This window comes from Engystomops pustulosus, unplaced genomic scaffold (genome assembly GCF_040894005.1).
Source record: "Engystomops pustulosus unplaced genomic scaffold, aEngPut4.maternal MAT_SCAFFOLD_473, whole genome shotgun sequence".
Taxonomy (NCBI): Eukaryota; Metazoa; Chordata; class Amphibia; order Anura; family Leptodactylidae; genus Engystomops; species Engystomops pustulosus.
In genome coordinates, this window is record NW_027285352.1 from 1 (window position 1) to 10000 (window position 10000).

Genomic DNA, 10000 nt, shown 5'->3' on the forward strand with positions numbered 1-10000 from the left:
AAGTGCCTGGGCTTTTGGCCTCGGCGAAAGTCGAAAAAATTATGCGGTCGGAGCTTTCTGCCCCGGCCGGGGAAGGCTCACCGCCGGCGGCTGCCAACCCCTGGCTTGCCCGCTGGATGCCCTTTCGGAGGCTGCTGAAAAAGAACTGTCAGGCGGGCACCTCTCGGAAGAACCGCAGACCAAAACGACCGGTAAAAATTTTGGGCGATCCGACCCGTAGTGCACCTTCGGCGGCAGAGAAAAGCAACAAAAATACCGGTCAGAGAAGGGGAGTTTTGGTCGACTCTGCCAGGTTTTTGCACTAAGTCAGATCCGTAATGCCAGCGGGACTGAGTCGCTTTTGCGTGCCGTGGTCCTGGAGGCCTGCTCGGACAGAGCGGTCCTTCGGGTCCCGCGGGAAGGGGCATTTCATGTTCCTCTGCGGGAGGTGATCCATTTTCTGCGGGAAATGGCGAGCCCCTTCGGCTACAAGAGTGTGTAGGTCCCGCTCAACAGTCTACGTCCTTAACCATCGGGGACTTTGTAGATTTTGCCCAAAATCGCTCTCCGCAGAACAGAGCGTGAGGTCTCCGCGGCGGAGGCCGGAAAAGGTGCGAGGTGAGCGGCATGGTATGACTGGGCTCGTGCCGCTCACTGCTACCCGGAGCGTGGCGCCCTCCGGGTAAAAGGCTAGCCGGGGCGAGTAGGTGGGATGACGGGCGCATAAGCAACGCCGTCCCCGCCGTACAAGGTGCCGGTGGCCTGGCGAACCACCGGCGTAAGGCTAGCCAGGGCGTACCGCGGGGCAGAGGGCGCATAAGCCACGCTCTCTCTCCATCCCACCAGCACAAGCGAAATATTTTCAAAGTGTGGGAGAACCGGCTTCCCGACCGGTGGCACTCTGCCTCTCGCTGCCGCCCTCCTGGAAGCGTCCTCGGTCACTCGGAGTACGGCAGATTTAAGAGCTCCGGAATGGTGAAAAAGAACCGGAGAGAGGGCGACTCCGGCTTCTCTCTGCCGGGCGAGGACCACCGCAGGCGGCGGGGACGTCTGACAGGAGACGGCGCTGCGGGCAGGCTTTAAAAGTGCATGGGGTTTTGGCCTCGGCAAAAGTCGAAAAAATTATGCGGTCGGAGCTGTCTGCCCCGGCCGGGGAAGGCTCACCGCCGGCGGCTGCCAACCCCTGGCTTGCCCGCTGGATGGCCTTTCGGAGGCTTCTGAAAAAGAACTGTCAGGCGGGCACCTCTCGGAAGAACCGCAGACCAAAACGACCGGTAAAAATTTTGGGCGATCCGACCCGTAGTGCACCTTCGGCGGCAGAGAAAAGCAACAAAAATACCGGTCAGAGAAGGGGAGTTTTGGTCGACTCTGCCAGGTTTTTGCACTAAGTCAGATCCGTAATGCCAGCGGGACTGAGTCGCTTTTGCGTGCCGTGGTCCTGGAGGCCTGCTCGGACAGGGCGGTCCTTTCGGGTCCCGCGGGAAGGGGCATTTCATGTTCCTCTGCGGGAGGTGATCCATTTTCTGCGGGAAATGGCGAGCCCCTTCGGCTACAAGAGTGTGTAGGTCCCGCTCAACAGTCTACGTCCTTAACCATCGGGGACTTTGTAGATTTTGGTCAAGATCGCCCCCCGCATGTCCTAGCGGGAGGTCTCCGCGGCGGAGGCCGGAAAAGGTGCGAGGTGAGCGGCATGGTATGACTGGGCTCGTGCCGCTCACTGCTACCCGGAGCGTGGCGCCCTCCGGGTAAAAGGCTAGCCGGGGCGAGTAGGTGGGATGACGGGCGCATAAGCAACGCCGTCCCCGCCGTACAAGGTGCCGGTGGCCTGGCGAACCACCGGCGTAAGGCTAGCCAAGGGCGTACCGCGGGGCAGAGGGCGCATAAGCCACGCTCTCTCTCCATCCCACCAGCACAAGCGAAAAATTTTCAAAGTGTGGGAGAACCGGCTTCCCGACCGGTTGCACTCTGCCTCTCGCTGCCGCCGTCCTGGAAGCGTCCTCGGTCACTCGGAGTACGGCAGATTTAAGAGCTCCGGAATGGTGAAAAAGAACCGGAGAGAGGGCGACTCCGGCTTCTCTCTGCCGGGCGAGGACCACCGCAGGCGGCGGGGACGTCTGACAGGAGACGGCGCTGCGGGCAGGCTTTAAAAGTGCATGGGGTTTTGGCCTCGGAGAAAGTCGAAAAAATTATGCGGTCGGAGCTGTCTGCCCCGGCCGGGGAAGGCTCACCTCCGGCGGCTGCCAACCCCTGGCTTGCCCGCTGGATGGCCTTTCGGAGGCTGCTGAAAAAGAACTGTCAGGCGGGCACCTCTCGGAAGAACCGCAGACCAAAACGACCGGTAAAAATTTTGGGCGATCCGACCCGTAGTGCACCTTCGGCGGCAGAGAAAAGCAACAAAAATACCGGTCAGAGAAGGGGAGTTTTGGTCGACTCTGCCAGGTTTTTGCACTAAGTCAGATCCGTAATGCCAGCGGGACTGAGTCGCTCTTGCGTGCCGTGGTCCTGGAAGCCTGCTCGGACAGAGTGGTCCTTCGGGTCCCGCGGGAAGGGGCATTTCATGTTCCTCTGCGGGAGGTGATCCATTTTCTGCGGGAAATGGCGAGCCCCTTCGGCTACAAGAGTGTGTAGGTCCCGCTCAACAGTCTACGTCCTTAACCATCGGGGACTTTGTAGATTTTGCCCAAAATCGCTCTCCGCAGAACAGAGCGGGAGGTCTCCGCGGCGGAGGCCGGAAAAGGTGCGAGGTGAGCGGCATGGTATGACTGGGCTCGTGCCGCTCACTGCTACCCGGAGCGTGGCGCCCTCCGGGTAAAAGGCTAGCCGGGGCGAGTAGGTGGATTGACGGGCGCATAAGCAACGCCGTCCCCGCCGTACAAGGTGCCGGTGGCCTGGCGAACCACCGGCGTAAGGCTAGCCAAGGGCGTACCGCGGGGCAGAGGGCGCATAAGCCACGCCGTCCCCGCTGTACAAGGTGCCGGTGGCCTGGCGAACCACCGGCGTAAGGCTAGCCAAGGGCGTACCGCGGGGCAGAGGGCGCATAAGCCACGCTCTCTCTCCATCCCACCAGAACAAGCGAAAAAATTTCAAAGTGTGGGAGAACCGGCTTCCCGACCGGTGGCACTCTGCCTCTCGCTGCCGCCCTCCTGGAAGCGTCCTCGGTCACTCGGTGTCCGGCAGATTTCAGAGCTCCGGAATGGTGAAAAAGAACCGGTGAGAGGGCGAATCCGGCTTCTCTCTGCCGGGCGAGGACCACCGCAGGCGGCAAGGGACGTCTGCCAGGAGACGGCGCTGCGGGCAGGCTTTAAAAGTGCATGGGGTTTTGGCCTCGGCGAAAGTCGAAAAAATTTTGCGGTCGGAGCTGTCTGCCCCGGCCGGGGAAGGCTCACCGCCGGCGGCTGCCAACCCCTGGCTTGCCCGCTGGATGCCCTTTCGGAGGCTGCTGAAAAAGAACTGTCAGGCGGGCACCTCTCGGAAGAACCGCAGACCAAAACGACCGGTAAAAATTTTGGGCGATCCGATCCTCAGTGCACCTTCGGCGGCAGAGAAAAGCAACAAAAACACCGGTCAAAGAAGGGAGGTTTTGGTCGACTCTGCCTGGTTTTTGCACAAAGTCAGATCCGTAATGCCAGCGGGACTGAGTCGCTTTTGCGTGCCGTGGTCCTGGAGGCCTGCTCGGACAGAGCGGTCCTTCGGGTCCCGCGGGAAGGGGCATTTCATGTTCCTCTGCGGGAGGTGGTCCATTTTCTGCGGGAAATGGCGAGCCCCATCGGCTACAAGAGTGTGTAGGTCCCGCTCAACAGTCTACGTCCTTAACCATCGGGGACTTTGTAGATTTTGGCAGAAATCGCCCCCCGCAGGTCCTAGCGGGAGGTCTCCGCGGCGGAGGCCGGAGAGGGCGCGAGGTGAGCGGCATGGTATGACTGGGTTCGTGCCGCTCACTGGTACCCGGAGCGTGGCGCCCTCCGGGTAAAAGGCTAGCCGGGGCGAGTAGGTGGGTTGACGGGCGCATAAGCCACGCCGTCCCCGCCGTACAAGGTGCCGGTGGCCTGGCGAACCACCGGCGTAAGGCCAGCCAGGGCGGACCGCGGGGCAGAGGGCGCATAAGCCACGCTCTCTCTCCATCCCACCAGAACAAGCGAAAAATTTTCAAAGTGTGGGAGAACCGGCGACCCGACCGGTGGCACTCTGCCTCTCGCTGCCGCCCTCCTGGAAGCGTCCTCGGTCACTCGGTGTCCGGCAGATTTCAGAGCTCCGGAATGGTGAAAAAGAACCGGAGAGGGGGCGACTCCGGCTTCTCTCTGCCGGGCGAGGACCACCGCAGGCGGCAAGGGACGTCTGACAGGAGACGGCGCTGCGGGCAGGCTTTAAAAGTGCATGGGGTTTTGGCCTCGGCGAAAGTCGAAAAAATTTTGCGGTCGGAGCCGTCTGCCCCGGCCGGGGAAGGCTCACCGCCGGCGGCTGCCAACCCCTGGCTTGCCCGCTGGATGGCCTTTCGGAGGCTGCTGAAAAAGAACTGTCAGGCGGGCACCTCTCGGAAGAACCGCAGACCAAAACGACCGGTAAAAATTTTGGGCGATCCGACCCTCAGTGCACCTTCGGCGGCAGAGAAAAGCATCAAAAATACCGGTCAAAGAAGCGAGGTTTTGGTCGACTCTGCCAGGTTTTTGCACAAAGTGTTGGCATCGTGCGGCGTCGCGCTTTGCCGTACCGTATCCCCAATGGAGCGGCGCCCGGCGGGGTAGGCTAGCCATGTGAGGTCGAGGGCGGGAGGACGGGACGTAAGCCAGGCCGTTCTCCACAAGAAATTCCGGACGCGGAGACCCCTTCTCCGCCCTACGGTCCCCAATGGGGTGGCGCCCGGCGGGTGAGGCTAGCCATGGGAGGACGGGACGTAAGCCAGGCCGTTCTCCACAAGAAATTCCGTACGCGGAGACCCCTTCTCCGCCCTACGGTCCCCAATGGGGTGGCGCCCGGCGGGTGAGGCTAGCCATGTGAGGTCGAGGGCGGGAGGACGGGACGTAAGCCAGGCCGTTCTCCACAAGTAAATTCCGGACGCGGAGACCCCTTCTCCGCCCTACGGTCCCCAATGGGGTGGCGCCCGGCGGGTGAGGCTAGCCGTGTGAGGTCGAGGGCGGGAGGACGGGACGTAAGCCAGGCCGTTCTCCACAAGTAAATTCCGGACGCGGAGACCCCTTCTCCGCCCTACGGTCCCCAATGGGGTGGCGCCCGGCGGGTGAGGCTAGCCATGTGAGGTCGAGGGCGGGAGGACGGGACGTAAGCCAGGCCGTTCTCCACAAGTAAATTCCGGACGCGGAGACCCCTTCTCCGCCCTACGGTCCCCAATGGGGTGGCTCCCGGCGGGTGAGGCTAGCCATGTGAGGTCGAGGGCGGGAGGACGGGACGCAAGCCAGGCCGTTCTCCACAAACTCCCAGCGGTAGAGTCTCGGCTCTCCGCTCTTTTGATCGATCTGACACAGCGCGATCCGGCGGGGCAGGGCACTTTGCTCGGTCAGGGGTATTGGCCCCGGCCGGTTTATGGTAAAGCGTTCCTTAGCCTCAGTCTTGGTCGCGCATCAATCCCCCGCTCCCCGTGAGCGGCTGTGGTCCTCTGCCTAAGGTTGTGTAGCGCGGTGCCAGTGTGGTCCTCGCACGGCCCCGCTCCTGCCACAGCGGTAGGACTCTCTGCTTCGGCTGAGGTTTGCTACGAAGCGTATGGAACGGGCGTACTCCACCGTACCGTGGGTGGGGGGCGGCGGCGGCGGCGGCAGCGTCCAGCGCGGAGCTCCGGCTCCCGCGGCAGCGCCTCGCCTAGTGTCCCTCGGGCAAGTCCAATCGCCCCCCGCCCGGTCGGAGAGCGCAGACACACCTCTGTGTCCACGGTTTATTTCCGCAGCACGAAAAGGGACGGCTCCCGCCTGCTCCTCGCGGCGGCGACGAGGCTTAGACCCACCGTGGCGTATCCGCGGTAGGTATGCTCGTCGGTCGGAGGAGCGGTTGCGGTCGAGTGGTCCCCAGTGTACCCTGTTAGCGCTGCCCGCCTACGCCTGAAGAGCTGCGGACCGAGAAAAAGGTTCGCTCCGCTGCTGACGGCGAAGCGCGCGGCACGCCGCGGAAGAGGAGAGGGAGCGGTCGCCCCCGGGGCGGCTCCCCTCCGAGTCCGGCAGAAGCAGAGATTGTAGCGGAGGGGGGGGTTTCTAAATTCCCCGGGCGTGTTATCCCCAGCGGTAGCCTTTGAACTCTTCAACCGCAAGCACGATCGCACGTTCACAGCACCCGTCACTAGGAGCCGGGCCAGAGGCGGGCGGCAGACGAAACCGACATGAGCGCTTAAGGGTATTGCACCCCCGGCGCCCAGACCCTGGAAATTGAGTCTGCCCCCAAAGCCCACCCGCGTCCTCCTTGGCGCTCCCGGAGTACATGGTCGTAGATGGGCCATCGGTCGCTAATGCCAAACTGCGTCCCAGGGGTGCGTCCCCTCTGACCAACGGCAGACCCATCCCTCTCGCCAATCCGCGGATCCCCGCCAGGTCCCGAACAGGGCTCGTCCTTTAGCGTTTCAAATGCGCCCTCCCCGCCATACGAGGGGTTGAGGACCGTAGCCTTCCCTTACGAGAGGCACCAGGGGTGCGCCTGCTCGAGGGCCCGGCCGTGGGCGTAACGCTTGGGCCGCCCGGGGGAGTCGGTAGACCATGGGAGACCAACACTCGCACACGAACGTTGCCCGTGCTTTTGTGGAAGAGAGCTTCTTGCGAGGTTGTCGCTGCGGTGGCGCCCGGACAAACCCTATCCCTAAAACTTCTGGGGAATTGGCGTCTAAGCCTGCACCCTGCACGGTATCCCTGCACCCACGAAGGGGGCCGTGGAAGGCTTGGGGTCGCGCCGGCGAAACCGACCGGATGCCCGGGGTACTGAACCCCCGGGGTCCCACCCTGGAAATTGAGCCGTCCGACCCCGCCACGTCTTCCTAGTGCTCTCCTTGGCTCCCCCGCCTGTGGGCATCGTTAGGGGCTGCGGTCATCAGCGCCGGCTAAGCTTCGGCAACACGGCCGACCCACCCCTTCGGCGCCTGGGGGTGCCTGGTCCCAGTCCGGGCCGTTCCGTAGGGGCGGCTATCCCTTACATGAGGGACTCGGTGCGTCCGCTCGGGCTGCGGGGCTCCGGCTCCGACAGCCGGGGAGCTGGTTTTGACCGCGGGCCTCCACGGGAACCGGCAGGGACCGGACTAGGCGTCAAGCCGAAAATAACCCCGGCACCCTCTGCTTCCAAAGCGAGGGGACCTTTGGCCGAGCGGGGGCACCGGAAGCCGAACCGACCCCAACCCCTCTTCCTACCCCAGGGCTGGGCTGACCAATCCCCTGATCGGGTCTAAAATGGAAGAAGGGATTCGAGGGAAGGGGCTGGCGGAAGGCAGTTGCCCGACGGAGTAGGCGAAGGCCAGGCCGTTTCCGAGTCCCGAGCAGAGGAGGGCGAACTCGGCTCTTCATCGACCGACGGCGAGGCGAGGGCGGTGGCTGCCGCGGGGAAGACTCCATTGCTCGTCAGCGCGCTAGGAGCGGGGCCGACTGGCTGCTCGGGGTATGGCATCCCCGGGGGCCCACCCTGGAAATCTTCGCTCCTCAGCCGCTGCAGGTTATAAGGTCCCGCCGCGCGTAAGCGCTCAACTCTCCGACCCACGGATGTCGAGCCCATGGTGAGCCGGCCGTTTCGTACGGGGAAAAGGGGTCCTCTGGCCCCACATCGATCGAGGGGGTTTAGATCCGCGGAGGCACGCACCGCGAGGCGAATCGCTGCTTTTCCCCAAGAGGTTAACCTTCAAACCACCGAGTAGGTTCGGGGCAGGGCCGACAGTCTGCACTGGGGTATTGCATCCCTGGTGGGGCGACCCTGGAAATCTCTGCCCCTTTCCACTCTTTCGGTTGGGCCTCTCGTCGGGGCGAGCGTAAGTCGGCAAGCAGACGTGGGAAGAGGCTTCTTACCGGTGACACTCCCTTCGTGAGAGAGGCAGGTACTCGCCCCGGACCCCGGTCCAAATCTGCGCGGGCCGGACGGCCTCGGCCCTAGCCGAAGGCCGCTCCCGCGAAGCCAGGGAGCCGAAAAAATAACCCCGACACCCTCCGCGACCTCGCGTGCTTCCAAAGCGAGGGGAACCTTTGGCCGAGCGGGGCACCCGAAGCCGAACCGACCCCAACCCCTCTTCTTACCCCAGGGCTGGGCTGACCAATCCCCTGATCGGGTCTAAAATGGAAGAAGGGGATTCGAGGGAAGGGGCTGGCGGAAGGCAGTTGCCCGACGGAGTAGGCGAAGGCCAGGCCGTTTCCAAATCCCGAGCCAGAGGAGGGCGAACGACGTTCTTCATCGACCGACGGCGAGGCTAGGGCGAGGGCGGTGGCTGCCGCGGGGAAGACTCCATTGCTTGCCAGCGTGCTAGGAGCGGGGCCGACAGGCTGCTCGGGGTATGGCATCCCCGGGGGCCCACCCTGGAAATCTTCGCTCCTCAGCCGCTGCAGGTTATAAGGTCCCGCCGCGCGTAAGCGCTCAACTCCCCGACCCACGGACGTCGAGCCCATGGTGAGCTGACAGTTTCGTACGGGGAAAAGGGGTCCTCTGGCCCCACATCGATCGAGGGGGTTTAGATCCGCGGAGGCACGCACCGCGAGGCGAATCGCTGCTTTTCCCCAAGAGGTTAACCTTCAAACCACCGAGTAGGTTCGGGGCAGGGCCGACTGTCTGCACTGGGGTATTGCATCCCTGGTGGGGCGACCCTGGAAATCTCTGCCCCTTTCCACTCTTTCGGTTGGGCCTCTCGTCGGGGCGAGCGTAAGTCGGCAAGCAGACGTGGGAAGAGGCTTCTTACCGGTGACACTCCCTTCGTGAGAGAGGCAGGTACTCGCCCCGCACCCCGGTCCAAATCTGCTCGGTCCGGCCGTCGTCGGCCCTAGCCGAAGGCCGCTCCCGCGAAGCCAGGCGATCCGAACCGAGGATCCGCGCGAGCCTTCTCCAAGCCCTCTGCCGGGCGCTGGTGTTGAAAGCGTAGCGGACCCTGTTCGCCGGAGCGATAGGAGCGGAGCACCGGTCCCGCAGGGTTGAAAGCTGGGTAGCAGCGCCGTAGCTTCCCTCCCAGCCTTCCCCCGGACCTGGCGCCCGATCCCCTCCGCTCCTCTGTGCGTTGGCGGGCGGCGCTGCATGGGTACGTCGCGACGGCTCCTATCGTCTCTCTCGCTTAACAGTGTGGAGAGGTGGTGGTGGAGCCGTCCGACACTCGAGGTGCTGAAGTTGAGCGTCCAATGCTTTCCTTCTATGCGCAGCCTACAGGAGCTGTCCGAGCTTCGGAGGTGCTGATGGAGGTGAGAGTCGAGCGCCACTTCTTGGCTGAACTGAGTGGGGAAAGCCAGCGACTGCGAGAGGGAGGGGAAGGGAAGGCTTTTTCGGGTCCTTGGAAGGGACCGAGAGCATCTTTCTTGCCCCCCTGCCCTAAGCTCCATCCAATGTTGTCTGCGAGGTCTTCTCCGGCGGCGGAGAAGCGCTGCGGTAGCAGCAGCAGCAACGAGCGTTCCCATTAGCTCACGGAGCCTGACTCCAAGAGTCTACCCCTCAGAGCTCGGCTACCTGGTTGATCCTGCCAGTAGTATATGCTTGTTTTAAAGATTAAGCCATGCATGTCTAAGTACTGACTATTCTTTACGGTGAAACTGCGAATGGCTCATTAAATCAGTTATGGTTCCTTTGATCGTTCCGCATTGATGATGTGCTACACGGATAACTGTGGCAATTCTAGAGCTAATACGTGCCCAAGAGCGCTGCCCTCCAGGAAGGCTGCATTTATCAGACTTAAAACCAATCCGGGGAGCCCTGGTCCGCGGCGGGTCTCCGGGCCCGCTGCGGCGCCAGCCCCGTCCTAGACTTGGCGACTCTAGGTGACCTCGGGCCGATCGCACGTCCTCCGTGACGGCGACGATCTATTCAGGTTTCTGCCCTATCAACTGTCGATGGTATCTAACCCGCCTACCATGGTGACAACGGG

At 63.1% G+C, this 10000-nt stretch overlaps 1 non-coding gene across 1 annotated transcript in view; it reads left to right on the forward strand.

Annotated features, from left to right (window-relative positions):
• The first annotated feature begins 9582 nt into the window (after nucleotides 1-9582).
• The window catches only part of LOC140111485 (18S ribosomal RNA), a 1883-nt gene continuing 1465 nt past the window's right edge, over nucleotides 9583-10000 (forward strand). Inside the window, exon 1 of the ribosomal RNA XR_011852029.1 lies at nucleotides 9583-10000. This exon is cut by the window's right edge and continues 1465 nt beyond it. This is a non-coding gene — a ribosomal RNA (18S ribosomal RNA).